Source organism: Pseudophryne corroboree, chromosome 4 (assembly GCF_028390025.1).
Source record: "Pseudophryne corroboree isolate aPseCor3 chromosome 4, aPseCor3.hap2, whole genome shotgun sequence".
In the NCBI taxonomy this organism is placed as follows: domain Eukaryota; kingdom Metazoa; phylum Chordata; class Amphibia; order Anura; family Myobatrachidae; genus Pseudophryne; species Pseudophryne corroboree.
Window position 1 is genome coordinate 793,297,489 of NC_086447.1, and position 27,510 is coordinate 793,324,998.

General features: G+C 46.6%; 1 protein-coding gene and 1 pseudogene across 3 annotated transcripts in view; one reads left to right on the forward strand and one right to left on the reverse strand.

The window, feature by feature from the left end:
• Window positions 1-27,510, forward strand: part of DYNC2LI1 (dynein cytoplasmic 2 light intermediate chain 1) — a 378,136-nt gene that overhangs the window by 22,353 nt on the left and 328,273 nt on the right. The gene's annotated exons all lie outside the window — the stretch shown is intronic.
• Window positions 16,870-16,987, reverse strand: LOC134912931 (5S ribosomal RNA; annotated as a pseudogene).

A 27,510-nucleotide genomic window follows, 5' to 3' on the forward strand; every position in this document is an offset into this window, starting at 1 on the left:
GTGGAGTAGCGATCTTAATTGCCCGCCACCTGTCTTTTGAACTCCTAGACTCTCATGCTGACAAAGACGGCCGATTCCTTGTCCTAGTGGGTAAACTCAACAATAATATATGCACCCTGGTTAACGTTTACGCCCCTAATCAGCGACAGGAACGGTTTTTTACAAGGATAGATAATCTCCTCACTCGAGTCCGACAGGGCGACCTTATACTTGCAGGTGACTTCAACTCCGTTCTCAATCCACAGCTAGACCGCTCTACCTTTCCCCCTACTCCTTCCCCGTCAGACTCCCTTCGCTCTAGATCCCTCCTCCGACTCATGCGATCCCAACTTCTCTACGACTCCTGGAGGATAAAAGACCCCTCTGCCCGCGACTACACCTTCTACTCTGCCCCGCATAACTCCTACTCCCGCATTGATATGGTCCTGCTCAGTCATGATCTTGCTTTGAACCTCCGCGATGCCCATATCCACCCACTGATCTGGTCCGACCACGCCCCCATCTCCTGCGACCTCGCAGGTCTGGCTTCCCGTCCTCGCCCTATGACATGGCGCCTCAACGATTCCCTCCTACACAACCCTGAGACAAAGTCCCATCTCCAAGACAAAATCTCTGATTATTTCACCTTAAATGACTCCCCCGATATTTCTAGACCCACCCTCTGGCTGGCGCACAAGGCTGTCCTTCGAGGACACCTCATCAGCCTAGCCTCAAAAGCTAAAAAGCAATCCCTTTCCCAATACAACAGGCTCTCCATTAAACTCCATGCACTTGAGACCCAACACAAGGCGTCTTCCGACCAGGCGGTCTTGTCCGAACTTCGCACCATTAAAGCGGAACTCGATCTTCTTCTTACTACACGGGTGGCCAAGCGCCTTAAGTGGCTTCGCCAGTCCTTTTATGAGAAGGGTGACAAGGCGGACAGGATCCTGGCGGCTCGACTCCGCTCCACAAGAGCCAAAACCAACATTGTCACTATCAGAAACTCTCTCAACCAACTTATTCAGGACCCCACAGCCATTAGAGCTGCCTTCCAATCCTACTACACCGACCTATACAACCTTCCGCCCCCTCCACCGGGCTCTTCCCCCCAACCTCGATCCGACCTTATCTCCCACTTTCTCTCTGCTTCTAAACTACCCAGACTACCCCCGGACGCCTTGGACCTTCTCAACGGTGAGATTACGGTGGAAGAAATCACCCAGACTATACTCATGCAAAAAACCGGCAAATCTCCGGGCCCAGATGGGTTCACCGCTCTCTACTACAAGAAATTCTCTGCCCTTCTCTCCCCCCACCTACACTCTCTCTTCAACGGGATTGTCCAAGGCGACCCTTTTCCCCCTGAGATGCTAGAGGCTAGAATTGTGGTGATCCCCAAAGAAGGCAAGGACCCCCTTAATTGCGCAAGCTATCGCCCCATATCCCTCCTGAACCTAGACCTGAAAATCTTCGCTAAGATCCTGGCCAACCGTCTTAACCCATACCTCCCTTCCCTTGTTCACTACGACCAAGTAGGCTTTATCCCGGGCCGCCAGGCAAGAGACAACACCAGACGTGCCATTGACCTTATACATATCTCTAATTCCAGGAGATGCCCCACGATCATGCTTTCCTTAGATGCCGAAAAAGCATTTGACCGGATCTCCTGGGACTTCTTGAGACCCACCTTGGAGGCCTATGGCTTGTCCGGTGGCTTCCTCACCAGCATCCTAGCATTATACTCCACCCCCTCGGCCACCGTCCTTATCAATGGTACCCCATCCGCCCCACTTAGCATCTCCAATGGCACACGTCAGGGCTGCCCCCTCTCCCCCCTAATATTTGCCCTTATTATAGAACCCCTTGCCTCTCAAATTAGAACACATCCAGATATACACGGAATAAAGGTAGGCCCCACAGATCCCAAAATCTCCCTCTTCGCAGATGACATCCTACTCTCCCTGACCCAGCCCCTTATTTCACTCCCAAACCTATTCTCGGTTCTACAAGCCTATAGCCTCATCTCAGGCTACAAGATCAACTACTCCAAATCTGAGGCCATGATGCTACATATCCCCCAACACCAGGCGGAGTCCCTTCGCACCAATTTTAAATTTAAATGGCAACCCTCAAAGATAAAATACCTAGGGATATACCTAACCCCGCGTTACGACTCCCTCTTCCGGGAAAACTTCCCACCCCTTCTTACCAACACACTAGCCGACCTGACCTCTTGGAACAGTCTCTTCATCTCATGGCTGGGCAGGATCATAGCAGTTAAAATGACCATAATCCCCAAATGGCTCTACCTTTTCCAGACTCTCCCTGTGGCGGTCCCGGCCCCCTTCCTCCGCAATATCCAACGAGCCCTTGTGCGCTTTATTTGGAACCACAGACCTCCCCGCATTGCTGCCAACACCCTGAAAAGAGCAACCTCCATGGGAGGCAGAGGACTTCCCGATGTCAAATTATACTACCTCGCCTCCCACTTATCCCACATTGTCACTTCCTACGCTCCTCCAGGATCGGTTTCTTGGCTGGACATCGAAGCAGCCTTCATTGGCATCCCAGATCTGACCCCCCTATGGGGACTCCCCTCTGCCTCTCGACCCCCAACCTCTAAACTTCTTCCCACCATCAAATTCAACCTCAAAACCTGGGACACCCTCTCTCTGAAGTGGGGTCTCACTACTACACCCTCACCCTTAACCCCCATCTGGCAGAACCCCATGTTTCCCTCCGGACTCTCAGCTACGAGATCCCGGACGTGGATAACTCTGGGCCTTAAATTCCCAATCGACTTTGCCGATCGAGGCCAATGGCTGTCCCTCCCGGACCTCCAGCAGAAAACCCCCTCACAGCCACTCAACCCCTTTCAATTCTTACAAATACGCCACTTTTTAACCTCCCTCCCTTCCACCGCCTTACTCCGTGCCCTTACTCCCTTTGAATCCCTATGTGTCAACTCCCACTCCTCCAAAGGCACAATCTCCCAACTTTACTCTCTCCTACTGGATTTTTCCCTGCCCCTATCCCGGCCCCATGAACTTGCATGGGAACGGGACCTCGGGCCCCCACCTGAAACTCAGGATTGGGAGGACATGAGACTAGGGATTGCTAAAAGCTCTATTGCCACCGCCTTTAAGGAAACGGCCTACAAAGTTTATTACCGCTGGTACTATACCCCCGACCGTCTTAACAAATTTTTCCCGTCCTCCTCTCCAGCCTGCTGGAGGAACTGTGGGGAGAGAGGTACTATGCTCCACATATGGTGGACCTGCCCGGTTATCGTCCCCTTCTGGGATCTGGTCCACTCCCTCCTCAACTCACTTCTAGAATCCCCTGTAATGAAAGACCCTTGGGTCTCCTTACTGTGTTATCCCCCCCCACTCCTCAATAAATTCTCCCAAAAGCTGACCTCACACATTCTAGCCGCAGCTAAATCACTGATCGCCCTCAACTGGAAGAACCCCTTACCACCCTCCCTACTATCCCTCAAAGCTAAAATCTGGCACATCGCCTCAATGGAAAAGATAACCTATTACCTCCACGACCGGGGCCACGTCTTCGAGCAGGTCTGGGCTCCCTGGCTCGCCGCTGAACGTGGTTAGCCGGCTCCCTCCACCTGCTCCAGCTCCTCCCGTAGACCCATGGGCACCCACTTACTTCTCCCTTTGACATTCCTCCTTATCTCATCTCCTATCTTTCTCAATTATCTCTTCCTCCTATTACCCTCTCTGTCCGTGTCTCTTCTCCGTTTCCTCCCCCCCCTATTATGACCGTCCTGTTCTCAAGACTTATATTATGTATGGTTACAAATGTGGTTATTTCCCCCCCCCCCCCCTGTTTCTCTTCTCCCCCCCCCCCCCCCCCGATTCCCATGTTTGAACTTGATTGTTTTTCCCATACCAATTAACCCTGTTACTCACTGGAAAACTGTGGTCTATTTTGGACACTGGCTATGTTGGCCATATGTCCCTTGTACTCCTAGAATGCCTTCTTTATGTACCTGACCACGCAAAAATAAAGAATTTCAAAAAAAAAAAAGAAACAAGTGGTGCAAGTCGTTGTTTCTCTCTGACAGTTCTTCAACACAGTGGTTGGCTCCTGAACTTGCCAGAATCACTGTTGATCCCAACGACTGGGATTAAGGTGAGATACAGAACTGTTGAGAGTTTGTTTTTTCCAGTGGAAAGAGATCTGAGGATCCAGAGTCAGATCAGATTTGCAACAGTGTAAACCCATCAATACGTTCCGTTGATGAAGAAGATGGTTGCGGCCTACGAGGCCATTCGGTGAGCAGGTTAAATGCCAGAGTGGTTTTAGCGGGACCAGTTGGACATGTGGTCCGGGTCTTACCTGCACATGCACCGGAAAATAATCCTATTTTCCAGGACCAGGATATCTCTCCTGTGGTGGCTTCACAGTTCTCACCTCCTAGACGGACGAAGGTTCGGGATCCAGGATTAGATCCTGGTGTCCATGGATACAAGTCTCCAGGGCTGGGGAGCAGTCTTTCCAGGGGAAGAATTTCCAGGGAAAAAGGTCAAGCCGGGAAGCTTGTCTGCAATAAGCATTCTGGAATTAAGAGCTATTTACAACGGAACATCTTCTTCGCGATCTGCCGTCTTAATTCAGTCGGACAACTTAACAGCAGTGGCGTAAGTAAACCGCTAGGGCGGTACGAAGAGCAAAGCGGCAATGGCAGAAGCCACAAAGGTTTTCCGCTGGGCGGAAAGGCATGTAGACGTTCGGTTAGCGGTCTTCATTCTGGGTAAAGACAACTGAGAAACAGACTTCCTCAGCAGACACGATCTCCATCCAGGAGAGTAGGTTCTTCATCTAGAGGTTTTCACAGAAGTGACAAGTCTTTGGGGAATTCCTCAAATAGACATGATGGCGTCTCGCCTCAACAAGAACCTTCAGGGATATTGTTCCAGGTCGAGGGACTCAAACAATAGTGGTGGACGCCCTCGTGACACCGTGGGTGTTTCAGTCGGTCTATGTGTTTCCTCCACTTCCACTCTTTCCGAAGGTGATAAAGATCATAAGAAGAACAAAGGTTCAGGCGATCCTCATTGTTCCGGTCTATCCAAGGAGGGCTTGGTATCCAGATCTTCAAGAATTACTCATAGAAGATCCCTGGCCTCTTCCTCTACGAGAGGACCTGTTACAGCAAGGACAGTGCGTGTATCAAGACTTACCGCTGCTGCGTTTGACGGCATGGCGGTTGAACGCCATATCCTAGCCCGAAAGGGTATTACCAGTGAAGTCATTCCCACACTGCTTCAGGCTAGGAAAGAAGTAACGGCAAAGCTTTACCACCATATTTGGAGGAAGTATGTGTCTTGGTGTGAATCCAAGAAGGCTCCTACGGAAGAATTTCAGCTGGGGCATTTGCTCCATTTTTTGCAAGCAGGTGTGGATGCGGGCCTAAAGTTAGGCTCCATTAAAGTACAAATTTCGGCCTTATCTATTTTCTTTCAGAAAGAATTGGCCTCCCTTCCAGAAGTTCAGACCTTCGTGAAGGGCGTGCTGCACATCCAACCTCCCTTTGTGCCCCCAGTGGGACCATGAGATCTTAAGGTGGTGTTGCAGTTCCTGCAATTCTCATTGGTTCGAACCTTTCCGTAAGGTTGAGTTGAAATTCCTTACTTGGAAAGTGGTCATGCTGTTGGCCTTGGCATCCGCAAGGCGGGTGTCTGAATTGGCGGCTTTGTCTCACAAAAGCCCCTATTTAATCTTCCATGCTGATAGTGCGGAGTTGAGAACTCGTCAGCAATTTCTGCCATAAGTGGTTTCATCGTTTCACGTAAACCAGCCTGTTGTGGTGCCAGTGGCTACTGACGCCTGGGCGGAATCGAAGTCTCTCGATGTGGTCAGGGCGTTGAAAATCTAAGGCGCCAGAACGGCTCAGATTAGGAAAACAGAGGCTCTGTTTGTCCTGTGGGCTCCCAACAAGATTGGGGCTCCTGCTTCCAAGCAGACTATTGCACGCTGGATCTGTAATACGATTCAGCAGGCTCATTCTATGTCAAGTTTGCCGTTGCCAAAATCTACCAGAAAGGTGGGCTCATCCTGGGCGGCTGCCCGGGGGATCTCGGCATTACAACTCTGCCGAGTAACTGCTTGGTCGGGTTCAAACACCTTTGCAAAGTTTTACAAGTTTGATACCCTGGCTGTTGAGGACCTCTTGTTGGGTCAATCGGTGCTGCAGAGTCAACCGCACTCTCCCGCCCGTTCTAGAGCTTTTGTATAAACCCCATGGTTCTTGAAGCATCCCCAGCATCCTCTAGGACGTATGAGAAAATAGGATTTTAATAACTGCCGGTAAATCCTTTTCTCTTAGTCCGTAGAGAATGCTGGGCGCTCGTCCCAGTGCGTACTGTATCTGCAGTCATTGGGTATGTTTACACATGGTGTGTTGTGGTTAAGTCGGCCTGTTACTGACATTATTCAGGCCATAACATGCGTTATGCTGTTACTGGTTGTGTTTACACAAATAGATTGTATTACGTTTTATGTCAGCGTATTGCTGCATATTCTTCATGCCGTCGGCTGGTGTTCTATTGAATGCCACGTTCTGCGGCATACTGGAGGTGTGAGCTGGTAAAATGCTTACCGTGGTTTAACAATAAATTCTTTTCCTCGAAATGTCCATCTTCCTGGGCACAGTTCCTATAACTGGAGTCTGGAGGAGGGGCATAGAGGGAGGAGCCAGTTCACACCCCTTTTAAAGTCTTAACGTGCCCATGTCTCCTGCGGATCCCGTCTATACCCCATGGTTCTTGAAGCATCCCCATCATCCTCTACGGACTAAGAGAAAATTATTTACCGGTAGGTATTAAAATCCTATTTTACATAGGCTCCACAGTACCTGGTGGTGAAGACCAGCATGGGAAATAAGGCACTGACCTGTAGCTCCTACCCCAGCTCTCGGCGCCATATACTGCTGGTGTTCCTGCCTTGGAGCTGCATTTCACTCTCCCTCAGTCCCTGACAGAGATTTTGGCGCCATCCTTACACAAGTAGATGCGGCTGATCTCCGGGACTGTCTCCTATGTAAATCCGCCTGCCTCATCAGTGCTGTGATTTTACAGGCACTTAAGTATTCTACATGTCATTTTAGACAGTGTTAATTAAGAACAAGTGTACTTATACCTGAATATTTAGTACAAGTATTCTGTGATATACATCCAGTGTATATATATATATATATATATATATATATATAAACATAATTATCTCCACAATGCGGAAATGATAGCACTCTCCAGACTAAGGTGTCATATAAATCAAAGATTGTTCATTTTAATGTCAAAGTCAGTCTCACAGTTCCAAGAGGGTATCCAACGTTTCGGTCCACACCAGGACCTTTATCAAGGTCTAGGCAGCACAGTCAAAAGGTTCAGCATGTCACGATGAATGTAGGAAATTGGAGCACAAGATTGCAGCCTCACAGCCCCTGTTATATACCGTGGAAAAGGTGCTAGTCCCGCCTCCAACAGTGCTAGAATAGTGGTGGAACGCATCTGTGAACCGCAGATGTCACTTCCGGTCAATACCGGAAGTGAGCTGCGTCTCGATCTGAGCAGTATTTGTGCATGGAATAACCTATTATGAACAAATATGTGATGGCGTACATCATTATTTTACCTTGGTATGTAGGTGCTAAGCTCCATTACTGTTTAAACTAATTCACGGGCCGCACAGCCTGCCACATCGTCACTTCCGGTAATCCCCGGAAGTTAGACGAGTCCGGCCATGCGAACACCACGTGTTTACTGCGGACCAACGATTGAGATTAACATTTATGCAATGTGCATGCGCCATTCTACAGTGTATTCCATATTATCTCATATCATCATGCCATGGTGGGAATTCAAATATACGTGTGTTCCATTCATCGGAGGTAGTATTCACTTCCGATGTAGATGTAAATAATAAAAATACTATATCGCCCTGTTTGGAGGAACATAGGCTAAGGAATAAAGATCTACTGATCAATCATTGTTATAGTGATAATTTTGTTATAAACAGAGACCTGTGAGATCACTAAAAGGATAAACACTAACATATGATATACAAACATATAGACAATACTATGTATACTTATACACTTGTGACTAGGTTCAATAATTAGGACTATGTGCATCTATAACGGTGCGGGGAGAGGTTTTAATCTAAAGATCACCAATATAATACATATTAATGTGTTATTTCAAGAAAATAGACCATGGGTTATTTTCATTCATGCCCCTAGGGGCAATAGTGTCCAGTCTGTAAATCCACGAGCTTTCCCTCTTTCTTAACAAGAGGGCCTGATCACCCCTCTGTGGGGGATCTAGTCTATTAGCTTCGATCTGAGGTCCAACACTTGGTGTCGCAATGTCATAAAGTGTCGGGCTACTGGTAAAGTAGCAGTCCCTGACGAGATTGCTTGGTGGATTGACGTTCTGTGGTTAGCCATCCTGTTGCGAAACCGTCTGGAGGTCATCCCGACATAGTATAGTCCACATGGGCAGGTTAGGATGTATATCAGATGATCCATCAGTGTAGTCTGTATTTAATAGCAATCGGCCGTCCTGAATGGGGGTGTGGGAAGGTGGGTCCTGTGAGCATACCTCTGCAGGTAGTGCACCCCGTGTATCTGAAGCAGCCAGGACGTCGTTCATGGAGCCATGTTGATGTCGTGGAGGTATTGTGCTCAACCAAAGGTCTCATCAGTAATTGTTTAAGATTTGCCGCTCTGCGGAAGGCCATCATAGGTGGAGCACTCTTTTTCAATCTAAATGATCGTCTGTTGTGAGTATGGGCCAGTGTTTCCGAATTGAACTTCTAACCTTGCTGGATTGGTTGCTGTATGTGGTGGTGAATACCATCCGATTTGTCGTTGATGTGTGTGTTAGTGTCCGGTGCCGCAAACTTCCTCCTAGCCGTAGCTAGACACCCCAGTACTGTCTCCTTCCTGTATCATCGTTGCAAAAATCGTGAAGTCATCTCAGTTAGTTGGTTCTCCATAGCATCTTTTTCAGAATTATTTCGCATCACCCTGAGGAATTGTGAGACTGGAAGGTTATTTTTTAGGGCCGGTGGGTGCTGACTACTTGAAAGCAGCAGAGTGTTTCTGTCAGTGGGTTTTCTGTATAGACTCGTGCTGATACGTCCTCCTTCTAGAGTAACCGAAATGTCCAAAAAGTTGATGCACCGTGGGTCACTTTGATGGGTGAATTTGACTGGGCTCTCAAGTCCATTCAGGGAAATAATCATTTGGTTTAATGTTTCCATTGTGCCTTTCCACAATAGAAAAATATCATCTATAAATCTTTTATAGAATACTATCTGTGTCCCATATATGGGCAGGATGTGGGTTTGTTCATACTCAGTCATGAATATGTTGGCATAAGCCGGTGCGAGGTTCGATCCCATCGCTGTCCCCTCGTGTTGCAGGTAATACTTTCCTCGGTACAGAAAGTGATTATGCTTAAGGACTAGACTAGCTAGTTCCAAAAGAAATCCTACTGGTGGTCCGGTAGGTGGTTGCTGTTGTAGAGTATTTGTCAGTGTTTGGAGACCCTGTTCGTGAGGGATGATAGTATATAAGGTACACACATCCATCGGCGCCAGTATGGTATTACGCAAATCATGAGGTAGGATAGAAAGTTTGTGCAGGAAATCCGATGTATCCCGCACATAGCTGCTGCTATGTTGTACTATGGGTTGCAAGAAGGTATCAATGTAGATGCCAAGTGGTTGTAAAAGAGAATTTCTGGCAGAAATGATTGGCCTGCCGGGTGGATGTGAGAGAGTTTTGTGAATCTCTGGAATAGTGTAAATAATAGGGCATACCGGATGATCAACAGTAAGGAATTCGTATGTGTTTTTGTCAATATACTTTGACTGGAATCCTATTCGCAGTAGGTAATCTACCTTTGTTTTTATGTCTGGAATAGGGTTACTCTGGAGACAGGTATAGGTCTTGTCATCGGTCAACTGTCTCAATATCTCTGTGTTGTAATCGACCCAGTCTTGTACTACGACTGCGCCACCTTTATCAGCTGGCCTAATTACAATGCTAGTGTCTTGTTTCAGCGCAGTGAGGGCCTTACCCTCTGCGTTAGACAGATTATCAAAGCGTTTACTGTGTGTAGGTGTATGAGCATCCCGCTCAACGAGCCGAGTAAAGGTCTTAATGCTAGGGTTAGAGGAGGCCGGGTCGAATGTTTAAGGCCTACGGAACTGTGTACTATCTGCCTCCAGGTCTGTGGGAAAATGTTCCCGTAGTCTGAGCTTACGGACAAATTTGTATATGTCGACTGTAGTGTCGAAATGACTATGGGGGGTGGTTGGGACGAATGAGAGGCCTCTAGAGAGAAGTTTTAATGTGGCATTGTCCAAAGTCTTACTAGATAGATTAAAAACTAGTTCAAGGTCTTGTCTCTGCATTTGCGCCGTGTGTCTCCCCTTCCTTGGGTGCAGTCTCCGCGGTTTGTGGCTGGAGGTAGGTTGGGGGCAGTGGTATGGTCTAAAAAAAGCCTTTGTGGTGGGCGACTATCTGACAATTCTGTCTCAGAGGCTGATGCAGAAGAACCAGTGTCGTTGGTGTTGAACTCTCTACGCCCTAGTTTACGTGCTCTATAGGGCCTTTGTGGTCTATTAGACCTGGAGTCGTCAATCAGCCACCTATATACCGTGTGGTTTTGATAGTCAGATGTAACAGTGGAGAGTTTACTGCGCTTAAATGCAGTAATCTCTTTTTTTGTAGGTGTCTATCTGTGTCTGCAATTTATCAATCAAATTGCTAGTCTTGTCGTTCCTGATAGTAGCCAGATGTGTGTCGTTAAAGGTATGGATTTGTGTTTTGACCTTTTTCAATTCGCTACCGACCTCCTCTATAACCAAAAGCATAAGATCCAGGGAGCATTTGTTGAGAACCCCACACCACCGACTACAGAAGGTGGGGTTGTTCCTACCTAGTGTAGGGATGTTGTTAACTCTAAAGCCCCTAGGTATCTGTTTTTCTCTGACGTCCTAGTGGATGCTGGGGACTCCGTAAGGACCATGGGGATATAGCGGCTCCGCAGGAGACAGGGCACAATAATAAAAGCTTTAGGATCAGGTGGTGTGCACTGGCTCCTCCCCCCATGACCCTCCTCCAAGCCTCAGTTAGATTTTTGTGCCCGGCCGAGAAGGGTGCAATCTAGGTGGCTCTCCTGAGCTGCTTAGAATAAAAGTTTAAGTTAGGTTTTTTTCTTTCAGTGAGACCTGCTGGCAACAGGCTCACTGCTACGAGGGACTTAGGGGAGAGAAGTAAACTCACCTGCGTGCAGGATGGATTTGCTTCTTAGGCTACTGGACACCATTAGCTCCAGAGGGAGTCGGAACACAGGTCTCACCCTGGGGTTCGTCCCGGAGCCGTGCCGCCGACCCCCCTTACAGATGCCGAAGTTGAAGAGGTCCAGAGGTCCAGAAACAGGCGGCAGAAGACTTTGTCTTCATAAGGTAGCGCACAGCACTGCAGCTGTGCGCCATTGTTGTCAGCACACTTCACCAACAGTCACCAACTGTCACTGAGGGTGCAGGGCGCTGGGGGGGGCGCCCTGGGCAGCAATGTATAATACCTTTTTATGGCTAAAATACATCACATATAGCCCTTGAGGCTATATGGATGTATTTAACCCCTGCCAGATCTCACAAACTCCGGGAGAAGAGCCTGCCGAAAAGGGGGCGGGGCCTATTCTCCTCAGCACACGGCGCCATTTTCCTGCTCAGCTCTGCTGTGAGGAAGGCTCCCAGGCTCTCCCCTGCACTGCACTACAGAAACAGGGTTAAAACAGAGAGGGGGGGCACTTATTTGGCGATATGATTACATATATAAAAATGCTATAAGGGAAAACACTTGTATAAGGGGTTGTCCCTGTATAATTATAGCGTTTTTGGTGTGTGCTGGCAAACTCTCCCTCTGTCTCCCCAAAGGGCTAGTGGGGTCCTGTCCTCTATCAGAGCATTCCCTGTGTGTGTGCTGTGTGTCGGTACGTGTGTGTCGACATGTAGGAGGACGATGTTGGTGAGGAGGCGGAGCAAATTGCCTGTATTGGTGATGTCACTCTCTAGGGAGTCGACACTGGAATGGATGGCTTATTTAGGAATTACGTGATAATGTCAACACGCTGCAAGGTCGGTTGACGACATGAGACGGCTGGCAAACAAATTAGTACCTGTCCAGGCGTCTCAGACACCGTCAGGGGCTTGTAAAAACGCCCATTTACCTCAGTCGGTTGACACAGACACGGACACTGACTCCAGTGTCGACAGTGAATAAACAAACGTATTTTCCTTTAGGGCCACACGTTTCATGTTAAGGGCAATGAAGGAGGTGTTACATATTTCTGATACTACAAGTACCACAAATAAGGGTATTATGTAGGGTGTGAATAAACTACTTGTAGTTTTTCCTGAATCAGATAAATTAAATGAAGTGTGTGATGATACGTGGGTTTCCTCCGATAGAAAATTATTGGCGGTATACCCTTTCCCGCCAGAAGTTAGGGCGAGTTGGGAAACACACCTTAGGGTGGATAAGGCGCTCACACGCTTATAAAAACAAGGGGCGTTACCGTCTCCAGATACGGCAGCCCTCAAGGAGCCAGCTGATAGGAAGCTGAAAAATATCCTAAAAGTATATACACACATACTGGTGTTTATACTACGACCAGCAATCGCCTCAGCCTGGATGTGCAGCGCTGAGGGGGCTTGGTCGGATTTCCTGACTGAAAATATTGATACCCTTGACAGGGACAAGATTTTATTGACTATAGATGCATTTCTATATATGCGAGATGCGCAGAGGGATATTTGCATTCTGGCATCAAGAGTAAATGTGATGTCCATATCTGCCAGACGAAGACACGACAGTGGTCAGGTGATGCAGATTCCAGACGGCACATGGAAGTATTGCCGTATAAAGGGGCGGTCCATCGGACCTGGTGGCCATGGCAACAGCTGAAAAATCCACCTTTTGTTACCCCAAGTCACATCTCAGCAGAAAAGGACACAGTCTTTTCAGTCTCAGTCCTTTCGTCCCCATAAGGGCAGGCGGGCAAAAGGGCCAGTCATATCTGCCCAGGGGTAGAGGAAAGGGAAGAAGACTGCAGCAGGCAGCCCATTCCCAGGAACAGAAGCCCTCCACAGCTTCTGCCAAGTCCGCAGCATGACGCTGGGGCAGTACAAGCGGACTCAGGTGCGGTAGGGGGTCATCTCAAGAGTTTCAGCACGCAGGGGGCTCACTCACAAGTGGACTCCTGGATCCTACACGTAGTATCCCAGGTGTACATTGGAAATTCGAGACGTCTCCCCCTCACAAGTTCCTGAAGTCTGCTTTACCAACGTCTCCCTCCGACAGGGAGGCAGTATTGGGAACAATTCACAGGCTGTATTCCCAGCAGGTGATAATCAAAGTACCCCTTCTACAACAAGGGAAGGGGTATTATTCCACACTATATTGTGGTACTGAAGCCAGACGGCTCGGTGAGATCTGAAATATTTGAACACTTACATACAAGCGTTCAAATCAAGATGGAGTCACTCAGAGTAGTGATAGCGAACCAGGAAGAAGGGGACGATATGGTGTCACTGGATATCAGGGACGCTTACCTACATGTCCAAATTTGCCTTCTCACCAAGGGTACCTCAGGTTCGTGGTACAGAACTGTCACTATCAGTTCAGACGCTGCCGTTTGGATTGTCCACGGCACCCCGGGTCTTTACCAAGGTAATGGCCGAAATGATGATTCTTCTTAAAAGAAATATGGACGCTTTCCTGATAAAGGCAAGATCCAGAGAACAGTTGGAGGTCGGAGTAGCACTATCTTAAGTAGTTCTACGACAGCACGAGTGGATTCTAAATATTCCAAAATCGCATTTTTTTCCGACGACACGTCTACTGTTCCTAGGGATGATTCTGGACACAGTCCAGAAAAGGATGTTTTCTCCCGGAGAAGAAAGCCAGGGAGTTATCCGAGCTAGTCAGGAACCTCCTAAAACCAGGAAAAGTATCAGTGCATCATTGCACAAGGATCCTGTGAAAAATGGTGGTTTCTTACAAAGCGATCCCATTCGGTAGATTTCACGCAAGAACCTTTCCGTGGGATCTGCTGGAAAAATGGTCCGGATCGCATCTTCAGATGCATCAGCGGATAACCCTGTCTCCAAGGACAAGGGTGTTTCTTCTGCGGTGGCTGCAGAGTGCTCATCTATGAAAGGGCCGCAGATTCGGCATTCAGGACTGGGTCCTGGTGACCACGGATGCCAGCCTGAGTGGCTGGGGAGCAGTCACACAAGGAAAAAATTTCCAGAGAGTGTGATCAAGTCTGGAGACTTCTCTCCACATAAATATACTGGAGCTAAGGGCAATTTACAATGCTCTAAGCTTAGCAAGACCTCTGCTTCAAGGTCAGCCGGTATTGATCCAGTGGGACAACATCACGGCAGTCGCCCACGTAAACAGGGCGGCACAAGAAGCAGGAGGGAAATGGCAGAAACTACAAGGATTCTTCGCTGGGCGAAAAATCATGTGATAACACTCTCAGCAGTGTTCATTCCGGGAGTGGAAAACTGGGAAGCAGACTTCCTCAGCAGGCATGACCTCTACCCGGGAGAGTGGGGACTTCATCGGGAAGTCTTCCACATGATTGTAAACCGTTGTGAAAAACCAAAGGTGGACATGATGGCGTCCCGCCTGAACAAAAAACTAGATAGATATTGCGCCAGGTCAAGGGACCCTCAGGCAATAGCGGTGGACGCTCTGGTAACACTGTGGGTGTACCAGTCAGAGTATGTGTTCCCTCCTATGCCTCTCATACCAAAAGTACTGAGAATCATAAGAGGGAGATGAGTAAGAACGATACTCGTGGTTCCGGATTGGCCAAGAAGGACTTGGTACCCGAAACTTCAAGAGATGTTCACAGAAGACCCGTGGCCTCTACCTTTAAGAAAGGACCTGCTCCAGCAGGGGCCTTGTCTGTTCCAAGACTTACCGCGGCCGCGTTTGACGGCATGGCGGTTGAACGCCGGATCCTGAAAGGGCATTCCAGATGAAGTCATCCCTACCCTGGTCGAAGACAGGAAGGATGTAACCGCAAAACATTTTCACCGCATTTGGTGAAGATATGTTGCGTGGTGTGAGGCCAAGAAGGCCCCTACAGAGGAATTCCAACTGGGTCGTTTCCTACATTTCCTGAAAACAGGACTGTCTATGGGCCTGAAATTTGGGTCCATTAAGGTTCAAATTTCGGCCCTGTCGAATTTCTTCCAGAAAGAACTGGCTTTAGTGCCTGACGTTCAGATGTTTGTAAAAGGGGTACTGCATATACAGCCTCATTTTGTGCCCCAGTGGCACCTTGGGATCTCAATGTTGTTTTGAGTTTCCTAAAGTCACATTGGTTTGAACCACTCACCACTGTGGACTTAAAATATCTCACATGGAAGGTGACGATGCTATTAGCCCTGGCTTCAGCCAGGCGTGTGTCAGAATTGGCGGCTTTATCATATATAAAGCCCTTACTTAATTTTTCATTCTGACAGGGCAGAATTGAGGACTCGTCCTCAATTTCTCCTTAAGGTGTTTTCTGTTTTTCACATGAACCAACCTATTGTGGTACCTGCGGGTACTAGGGACTTGGAGGACTCCAAGTTACTTGACGTTGTCAGGGCCCTGAAAAATATGTTTCCAGGACGGCTGGAGTCAGAAAATCTGACTCGCTGTTTAGCCTGTATGCACCCAACAAGATGGGTGCTCCTGCTTCTAAGCAGACGATTGCTCGCTGGATTTGTAATACAATTCAGTTTACACATTCTGTGGCAGGCCTGCCACAGCCAAAATCTGTAAAAGCCCATTCCAAAAGGAAGGGGGCTCATCTTGGGCGACTGCCCGAGGGGTCTCGGCTTTACAACTTTGCCGAGCAGTTACTTGGTCAGGGGCAAACACGTTTGCTAAATTCTACAAATTTGATACCCTGGCTGAGGAGGACATGGAGTCTCTCATTTGGTGCTGCAGGGTCATCCGCACTCTCCCGCCCGTTTGGGAGCTTTGGTATAATCCCCATGGTCCTTACGGAGTCCCCAGCATCCACTAGGACGTCAGAGAAAATAAGAATTTACTTACCGATAATTCTATTTCTCGTAGTCCGTAGTGGATGCTGGGCGCCCATCCCAAGTGCGGATTGTCTGCAATACTTGTACATAGTTATTGTTACAAAAATCGGGTTATTCTTGTTGTGAGCCATCTTGTCAGAGGCTCCTTCGTTGTTATCATACTGTTAACTGGGTTCAGATCACAGGTTGTACGGTGTAATTGGTGTGGCTGGTATGAGTCTTACCCGGGATTCAATATCCTTCCTTATTATGCACGCTCGTCCGGGCACAGTATCCTAACTGAGGCTTGGAGGAGGGTCATGGGGGGAGGAGCCAGTGCACACCACCTGATCCTAAAGCTTTTATTATTGTGCCCTGTCTCCTGCGGAGCCGCTATATCCCCATGGTCCTTACGGAGTCCCCAGCATCCACTACGGACTACGAGAAATAGATTTATCGGTAAGTAAAATCTTATTTTTCCTGTGATACTCAGACAGAAACTGTCCATGTAGGGTAAGGTCTATTTCCCTCCTCCTTAATCTGAGGAGTTGATGGTATAGGTCGGTGGGGGTCTCAGCCGGAAGTGTATCAAAATCTAGCTGATCAAACAGAACTTTTTCAGCATCATCATCCGTAAGGGAAATCACACCATGATCAGCTTGTGCAAGGAGGTTGTCGTCAAGGAAGCCCACCTGGCCCTGCGCCATGCCAGTGGATTAATGCTACAATATCACAACGGTCTTACATGGATAATACTACTTACCGTACCTGGTATTCCACGTGGTCTCCCTAACGTGTACTGACCAGGCCCAGCACTGCTTAGCTTCCAAGTTCGGATGGTATCGGGCTTGCCCAGTGCAGTATGACAGTAAATGTAACCAATAGACAGATAATCAGATCATACCATAGACAGACACACCTTAACACATAATCAAAAAACATGTATGTATCCCAAAGTGATGAATCTCGTATCAACAGTACCTACTACTTATTAAATAGTGTAATACAGGGTGGGTGCAGGAAAAAGATGCAATGCGGCTAACCGGATTGAATCTATACATAGGTAGGGATCCCTGCACTCTCACATAGCACAGCGAGCAGCTGGGGTGCCAATCAAAGTCCAACCTTACACAAGGTGGGACCCATAGTACAACATAATTATCTCCACAATGCGGAAATGATAGCACTCTCCAGACTAAGGTGTCAAATAAATCAAAGATTGTTCATATTTAATGTCAAAGTCAATCTCACAGTTCCAAGAGTGTATCCAACGTTTCGGTCCACACCAGGACCTTTATCAAGGTCTAGGCAGCACAGTCAGTTTTATTATTTACATCTACATCGGAAGTGAATACTACCTCCGATGAATGGAACACACGTATATTTGAATTCCCACCATGGCACGTTGATATGAGATAATATGGAATACACTGTAGAATGGCTCATGCACATTGCATAAATGTTAATCTCAATTGTTGGTCCGCAGTAAACACGTGGTGTTCGCATGGCCGGACGCGTCTAACTTCCGGGATTACCGGAAGTGACAATGTGGCAGGCTGTGCGGCCCGTGAATTAGTTTAAATAGTAATGGAGCTTAGCACCTACATACCAAGGTAAAATAATGATGTACGACATCACATATTTGTTCATAATAGGTTATTCCATGCACAAATACTGCTCAGATCGAGATGCGGCTCACTTCCGGTATTGACCGGAAGTGACGTCTGCGGTTCACAGCACTATTCCACAGTTCCACCACTATACTAGCACTGTTGATGGCGGGACTAGCGCCTTTTCCATGGTATATAACAGGGGTTGTGAGGCTGCAATCTTGTGCTCCAGTTTCCTACATTCATCTTGACTTATGCTGAAATGCTGAACCTTTTGACTGTGCTGCCAAGACCTTGATAAAGGTCCTGGTGTGGACCGAAACGTGGATACCCACTTGGAACTGTGAGATTGACTTTGACATTAAATATGAACAATCTTTGATTTATTTGACACCTTAGTCTGGAGAGTGCTATCATTTCCGCATTGTGGAGATAATTATGTTGTACTATGGGTCCCACCTTGTGTAAGGTTGGACTTTGATTGACACCCCAGCTGCTGGCTGTGATATGTGAGAGTACAGGGATCCCTACCTATATATATATATATATATATATATATATATATATATATATATAGTCCATGGAAACAGCCCGGCACTCCGTTGTCCCCGATGGGGTATCGCTCTGGTGCCCTCCTAGGGGTATGGTAGCCCCAATATGCAGAATGGATGTGAAAGTCTCTGAGTGCCGCCGTTCCCCTCCATTCTATATATATATATATATATATATATATATATATATGTGATGGACGATCCGGCACTCCAAAAACATGTGTAATAGTCCCTGGTGCCCTCACTTTCCAAAGGGTAGATGCTTGTTCAAATGTGCGGCACTCAGGTTTACAGGAGTAAGTTAACACCACCAACAGACTGTCAACGTTTCAATTTTACTCAAAAATTGTCATCAGGATAAAAACAACAGTGAAGTAGCTTACCTTATATCCCCACCAACGTGAAGTGCAGTGTGCATCGCTTCGTCCGGCGGAGACCCGCTCGGCCGCTGCGGCGCTGGATAATGACGTCATCGCGTGTTACGCGATGCACGTACGTGAACCCGTCACCATGGTAACCCGTTGTGACACTCCTAGTGTAAACAATACGGCATTTGTAACATAGTTGTTGCGTTAAAGAACAAGGACACAGGCATATAGAGTTGTAAAGGGAATAATCACAGCTATAGTAGGTGAAAAGAGATGCTGATAATTTAGGAGGAGATATGAACACTGCTATAGGAAAAAGGACTCCTATTGTACAAAGTGCTAATGTCATGATGTACAGTATTGGTTGAGGAATACCAACGTGATGTTTAGTCTATAGTGGGAGTGCATACTGGCTAATGTAATGCATTTCCCTAGGGCGTGCATGATGATGAGTATCTAGTTGTAGTGGCTAAGCATGCTAGTGCTGTTGCTGAATACATAGAGCTGTTTGGAATGCTGTAAGAACACCTGGTTTACTAGGTGGATTGCTTCTAGGTCTGTAGATGTAAATAAAGATGTGATGGTTTAATCCTAATTGTGTTGCACGTTAATGGGAAAGTCAGAAAATAGAATCAAAGATGTGCATGCACAGGGTTAAAAGAAAAAGAAAAAGGAGGAGAAGAGAGGGCAGGGAAAAAATAGAAAAGAAAAGAGAAAAGGGGGAGTCGAAGCAAAAGAGCAGGAGGAGGCAGAATTTAAGTGATAATGATCAATGATAATCAAGGCCATTTTTAGAAAAAGCAAGACAGTGGTAATGATTCATTCAGTCCTCTTGGTGTGATTACATCCAATTTATGTATCCACCTAGATTCGCATCTTAGCAGGGCTTTGTGTCTGTCTCCGCCTCTAATGCTGGCAGGAATATGGTCAATCATGCGATATCGTAAACTCGCTAAAGAGTGTTTAAAAGTCGCAAAGTGGCGTGCAACTGGCTGCTCGCTCTTCCCTTTGGCTAAGGCCAGCCTGATAGCTGATCTGTGGGCGGTCATCCTTTCTTTAAACTTCCTCTTAGTCTTGCCAATATAGGACAGGCCACAAGGGCAGATGATTTGGTAAACCACAAAAGAGGATTCACATGTTAAATGGTGCTGGATGGATATTTTATGTCCCAGGTGCGGATGGTGAAAGGTGTCGCCAGGAATAAGATATTGGCACGTTGTACATGAACATCTGAAGCAGCCCAATTTGCTGGCTAAGAACATGGCTGGTCTTTCAATTGTGGTTCTGGATGAAATATCTGTTCTGACTAACAAGTCTTTAAGGTTTCTGGACCGGCGATAGCATGGCATGATATTTGTGTCCTGTAATTTCAACTTGTTGTCGGTTTGGATTATATGCCAATGATTTTTGGTGATTTTGTTGGTTTCCTCTGAGGCTGTATTAAAGGTGCTTTTCCAGATAAATTTAGATGATGAAATGGCTTTGGTCTTCTTCTGTAAGAGTGTATTTCTGTTCATCGATAGCACTCTCAGCTTGGTCTCTTGCAGTTGTTTAGAATTGTATCCCCGCAGAATAAAATGATTAATAAGATCATCGATTTGGGAGGCTGCTTTGTTTGTGTCTGAATTAATTCTGTGGATCCTAATCATTTGCGAGTATGGAAGACCAAGCTTAAGGCCTTTGGGGTGACAGCTCGCATTGTGTAAGAAGGTGTTCCTGTCAGTTGGTTTAGTGAACACCGTTGTATTGATGTTGGCATTCTCAATAGAAATCCTGACATCAAGGAAATCTATGGTGTGTTGGTCCATTTTGTAGACCAATTTCACAGGACTGGAAGATGTATTGTGAGCATCCAGTATATTCTGCAGTGTTGCTTGCGGGCCTTTCCATATGATGAACACATCATCTATATATCTCTTGTATAAGATGATATTAGATGAAATGTTGACATCAGAAAAGAATATGTCTTGTTCAACGTCAATCATGTATATGTTAGCATAGGTAGGTGCCACGGCCGATCCCATGGCACACCCCCTTTGTTGCAGGTAGAACTTGCTGTCGAACAAAAAGAAATTTTTCGTTAATACCAGTTCCAAGAGATGAACCAAGATTTCACTGTGTGCAGGATCATACTGTAGCTCATTCAGCAACACCTTTTTAACCGCGTGGAGGCCCTCGGCATGTGGAATGATTGTATATAGGCTGGTAACGTCAGCTGTTATCAGCCATGCGTCGGGAGGAATGGGCCCTATTTCACTTAATTGGTTAAGTAAGGCTGTTGTGTCCATCAGCGTATGGTGGTGTTTTTGCACATATGGCTGCAGTATGGAGTCCAGCAGTACTGAGGTGGGTTGGAATAACGAGCCCCTGGCCGAGATAATTGGTCGCCCTGGAGGGGGATTAACCCCCTTGTGGATCTTAGGGACTGTATATAAGATAGGGACCACTGGGTGTTCTGGGAGTAACAATTTCATGATCTCCTCTGTGATGATCCCTGCATCACAGGCCCTCAGTAACGCTTCTTTCAAATCTTTCAGAAATGTTGCCGTTGGATTGCCGTTTAGCTTTATATATACCCCCGGCTCCTCCAGTTGATGATAGATTTCCGCCCGGTAATCAGAGATGTCTTGCAGGACGATGGCTCCGCCCTTGTCTGCCGGACGGATAATTACTTGCGTGTTGTTAGACAAATTATGGAGGGCCTCTGATTCAGATTTAGAGAGATTATGTTTGACTACCTTATTTGTTGCTATGAGATGTTGAGATTCCAAGTCCACTAAACGCATGTATGTTTTGATGCTGGCGTTATTTGATAGTGGATCAAAGGTAGATGGTGGTTTAAATTGCATCAGTTTAGTGGGTATTGTGCTGGAGCTTTGCATGGATGTCTCCGTAAAGTGCTCTTTCAATTTCAGCTTGCGATGAAGTTGATTTTTCGCAACTTGCCAGTCTAGATCATCAATTGGAGCTGCCGGGACGAACGATAGACCTTTAGATAATAAACTGCATTCGCTGGAAGAGAGTTCATAGTGGGATAAGTTGACAATTACCTCCGCTTGTTTGGCGCGGGTGGTTTCTTTCCACCTGCGGCTCCGCTTGTACTGGCCCCCTCTTCGGGTTGCTTTGCTCTGCGTGGTCTTGCTGTGCGAGTGCCAACTTCTAAAGGGACAGCTCCCTTGGGGCGGTTAGATGGTAAATCCTTGTCACTGTTCGTGCTCTGACCCTCCGCCGATGTTTCTGTGTCCATATCAGTTCGTGGATAACGGCGTCGTCTGAAAAATGGTTTTCTTTTTACACCAGGCTCATTGCCAGAGAGCCATCTGTAGACTTGGTGGTTCTCATAGTCCTGGTCTACTTTATCAAATTTTGCCTTTTTAAATTTGATTAGATCCCTCTTGTAGATCGCTAGTTGGTTCTCAAGTTTTGCCAACCAATCGTTCTCCGTGTCCGCTGTCAAAATGGGGAGATGTTTCACTTCATATTTGTTAATTTTTTCTTTGGAGTTGTCAACCTCCAAATTGGCTTGCTCAATTACCAACAGCATAAGATCTGCTGAGCATTTATTCAATATGGAGATCCATTTGCGGCAAAATGCCGGATTGAATCTACCAATGGTGGGACAATTCCTCACCCTAAATCCCCTTGGGATTTTTTTAGCCCGGTGGTAATCACTCAGTGTGATCGCATGGTAGGTGAAATCAATTTCTTTCTTTTTCATGCGGAGCAGGTCTCTGAATATTGCTTCCGGGGCCAGAGCCTCCGCCTGAGACCATAATTGTTCTTTGTGCAGTATTGCTTCTGTGTCTGATTCTGAATAGGCGGAGGCTCTGGCCCCGGAAGCAATATTCAGAGACCCGCTCCGCATGAAAAAGAAAGAAATTGATTTCACCTACCATGCGATCACACTGAGTGATTACCACCGGGCTAAAAAAATCCCAAGGGGATTTAGGGTGAGGAATTGTCCCACCATTGGTAGATTCAAGCCGGCATTTTGCCGCAAATGGATCTCCATATTGAATAAATGCTCAGCAGATCTTATGCTGTTGGTAATTGAGCAAGCCAATTTGGAGGTTGACAACTCCAAAGAAAAAATTAACAAATATGAAGTGAAACATCTCCCCATTTTGACAGCGGACACGGAGAACGATTGGTTGGCAAAACTTGAGAACCAACTAGCGATCTACAAGAGGGATCTAATCAAATTTAAAAAGGCAAAATTTGATAAAGTAGACCAGGACTATGAGAACCACCAAGTCTACAGATGGCTCTCTGGCAATGAGCCTGGTGTAAAAAGAAAACCATTTTTCAGACAACGCCGTTATCCACGAACTGATATGGACACAGAAACATCGGCGGAGGGTCAGAGCACGAACAGTGACCAGGATTTACCATCTAACCGCCCCAAGGGAGCTGTCCCTTTAGAAGTTGGCACTCGCACAGCAAGACCACGCAGAGCAAAGCAACCCGAAGAGGGGGCCAGTACAAGCGGAGCCGCAGGTGGAAAGAAACCACCCGCGCCAAACAAGCGGAGGTAATTGTCAACTTATCCCACTTTGAACTCTCTTCCAGCGAATGCAGTTTATTATCTAAAGGTCTATCGTTCGTCCCGGCAGCTCCAATTGATGATCTAGACTGGCAAGTTGCGAAAAATCAACTTCATCGCAAGCTGAAATTGAAAGAGCACTTTACGGAGACATCCATGCAAAGCTCCAGCACAATACCCACTAAACTGATGCAATTTAAACCACCATCTACCTTTGATCCACTATCAAATAACGCCAGCATCAAAACATACATGCGTTTAGAGGACTTGGAATCTCAACATCTCATAGCAACAAATAAGGTAGTCAAACATAATCTCTCTAAATCTGAATCAGAGGCCCTCCATAATTTGTCTAACAACACGCAAGTAATTATCCGTCCGGCAGACAAGGGCGGAGCCATCGTCCTGCAAGACATCTCTGATTACCGGGCGGAAATCTATCATCAACTGGAGGAGCCGGGGGTATATATAAAGCTAAACGGCAATCCAACGTCAACATTTCTGAAAGATTTGAAAGAAGCGTTACTGAGGGCCTGTGATGCAGGGATCATCACAGAGGAGATCATGAAATTGTTACTCCCAGAACACCCCCAGTGGTCCCTATCTTATATACAGTCCCTAAGATCCATAAGGGGGTTAATCCCCCTCCAGGGCGACCAATTATCTCGGCCAGGGGCTCGTTATTCCAACCCACCTCAGTACTGCTGGACTCCATACTGCAGCCATATGTGCAAAAACACCACCATACGCTGATGGACACAACAGCCTTACTTAACCAATTAAGTGAAATAGGGCCCATTCCTCCCGACGCATGGCTGATAACAGCTGACGTTACCAGCCTATATACAATCATTCCACATGCCGAGGGCCTCCACGCGGTTAAAAAGGTGTTGCTGAATGAGCTACAGTATGATCCTGCACACCGTGAAATCTTGGTTCTTCTCTTGGAACTGGTATTAACGAAAAATTTATTTTTGTTCGACAGCAAGTTCTACCTGCAACAAAGGGGGTGTGCCATGGGATCGGCCGTGGCACCTACCTATGCTAACATATACATGATTGACGTTGAACAAGACATATTCTTTTCTGATGTCAACATTTCATCTAATATCATCTTATACAAGAGATATATAGATGATGTGTTCATCATATGGAAAGGCCCGCAAGCAACACTGCAGAATATACTGGATGCTCACAATACATCTTCCAGTCCTGTGAAATTGGTCTACAAAATAGACCAACACACCATAGATTTCCTTGATGTCAGGATTTCTATTGAGAATGCCAACATCAATACAACGGTGTTCACTAAACCAACTGACAGGAACACCTTCTTACACAATGCGAGCTGTCACCCCAAAGGCCTTAAGCTTGGTCTTCCATACTCGCAAATGATTAGGATCCACAGAATTAATTCAGACACAAACAAAGCAGCCTCCCAAATCGATGATCTTATTAATCGTTTTATTCTGCGGGGATACAATTCTAAACAACTGCAAGAGACCAAGCTGAGAGTGCCATCGATGAACAGAAATACACTCTTACAGAAGAAGACCAAAGCCATTTCATCATCTAAATTTATCTGGAAAAGCACCTTTAATACAGCCTCAGAGGAAACCAACAAAATCACCAAAAATCATTGGCATATAATCCAAACCGACAACAAGTTGAAATTACAGGACACAAATATCATGCCATGCTATCGCCGGTCCAGAAACCTTAAAGACTTGTTAGTCAGAACAGATATTTCATCCAGAACCACAATTGAAAGACCAGCCATGTTCTTAGCCAGCAAATTGGGCTGCTTCAGATGTTCATGTACAACGTGCCAATATCTTATTCCTGGCGACACCTTTCACCATCCGCACCTGGGACATAAAATATCCATCCAGCACCATTTAACATGTGAATCCTCTTTTGTGGTTTACCAAATCATCTGCCCTTGTGGCCTGTCCTATATTGGCAAGACTAAGAGGAAGTTTAAAGAAAGGATGACCGCCCACAGATCAGCTATCAGGCTGGCCTTAGCCAAAGGGAAGAGCGAGCAGCCAGTTGCACGCCACTTTGCGACTTTTAAACACTCTTTAGCGAGTTTACGATATCGCATGATTGACCATATTCCTGCCAGCATTAGAGGCGGAGACAGACACAAAGCCCTGCTAAGATGCGAATCTAGGTGGATACATAAATTGGATGTAATCACACCAAGAGGACTGAATGAATCATTACCACTGTCTTGCTTTTTCTAAAAATGGCCTTGATTATCATTGATCATTATCACTTAAATTCTGCCTCCTCCTGCTCTTTTGCTTCGACTCCCCCTTTTCTCTTTTCTTTTCTATTTTTTCCCTGCCCTCTCTTCTCCTCCTTTTTCTTTTTCTTTTAACCCTGTGCATGCACATCTTTGATTCTATTTTCTGACTTTCCCATTAACGTGCAACACAATTAGGATTAAACCATCACATCTTTATTTACATCTACAGACCTAGAAGCAATCCACCTAGTAAACCAGGTGTTCTTACAGCATTCCAAACAGCTCTATGTATTCAGCAACAGCACTAGCATGCTTAGCCACTACAACTAGATACTCATCATCATGCACGCCCCAGGGAAATGCATTACATTAGCCAGTATGCACTCCCACTATAGACTAAACATCACGTTGGTATTCCTCAACCAATACTGTACATCATGACATTAGCACTTTGTACAATAGGAGTCCTTTTTCCTATAGCAGTGTTCATATCTCCTCCTAAATTATCAGCATCTCTTTTCACCTACTATAGCTGTGATTATTCCCTTTACAACTCTATATGCCTGTGTCCTTGTTCTTTAACGCAACAACTATGTTACAAATGCCGTATTGTTTACACTAGGAGTGTCACAACGGGTTACCATGGTGACGGGTTCACGTACGTGCATCGCGTAACACGCGATGACATCATTATCCAGCGGCCGAGCGGGTCTCCGCCGGACGAAGCGATGCACACTGCACTTCACGTTGGTGGGGATATAAGGTAAGCTACTTCACTGTTGTTTTTATCCTGATGACAATTTTTGAGTAAAATTGAAACGTTGACAGTCTGTTGGTGGTGTTATCTTACTCCTGTAAACCTGAGTGCCGCACATTTGAACAAGTGTGTGTGTGTATATATATATATATATATATATATATATATATATAATTTCTCATACGTCCTAGAGGATGCTGGGGCCCACTTCAGTACCATGTGGTATAGACGGTTCCGCAGGAGCCATGGGCACTTAGGGACTTTTCTAGAGTGTGAACTGGCTCCTCCCTCTATGCCCCTCCTCCAGACCCCAGTTTAGAAAATGTGCCCAGGCAGACTGGTCGCACTCCAGTGGAGCTCTACTGAGTTTCACTGAAAAGACTTCATGTTAGGTTTTTTATTTTCAGGGAGGCTGCTGGCAACAGTCTCCCTGCTTCGTGGGACTTAGGGGGAAGAAGTAGAAACCAAATTCCTAAAGAGTTTCAAGGCTCTGCTTCTCGCTGACAGGACACCATTAGCTCCTGAAGGGTACTGAACACTAGCTGCAGCTATGCGCTCACTCCCACAGCACGCCGTCACCCCCCTAACAGAGCCAGAAGTCAGTAGACGCGTGAGTATTATTACCGGAGAGCTGCAGAGGGACCTCCGGTCATCGTGACGGCACAAGGTACCGTGCAGCGAGCGTGAACGCTGCATGGACATGCTATCCATACACAGCGCACAGCAGGATGCGGGGGGGGGGGGGGGGAGTGGCGCCCTGGAAAGCATGAAAACCTACTCTGACTGGCAAAAAGGTAGCATGTTGGGCCGTGGCACAATCCTACACCCCCTCCAGTATAGATATTACCTCATGTTTGCTGACGAAAAACGCGCCATTGCAAGGGGCGGGGCTTCCTCAGGCAGCCAGCACACTGCTCAGTGCCATTTTCTTCCAGCAAAAAGCAAGGGAAGAAACGCTGATCCTCCTCTCAACTTATGATTTTAGTATCAGAGTGCAAAAAGGGGGGGAAAGTGTATATTGTGGTATTATAACCTATTATTGACAATATATATAGAGCTGAAAGTCTCTGTGTACAAAGTACACGACACAGAGATTTTTGATTTAAGCGCTGAGTTGTGGACTGGCAATGTTTTTCTGTGTCCCTCTGACAGATTTTACTGTGGGTCTGTCCCCTATAAGCCCCGGAGTGTCTGTGCTGTGATTGTGCACGTGTGTGACATGTCTGAAGCAGGGAGCTCTCCCTCTGTGGGAGCCATGTTAGGGACACAGAGTTGTAATGTGACACCATGAGCCTGACTGGGTGAAAGATTTAC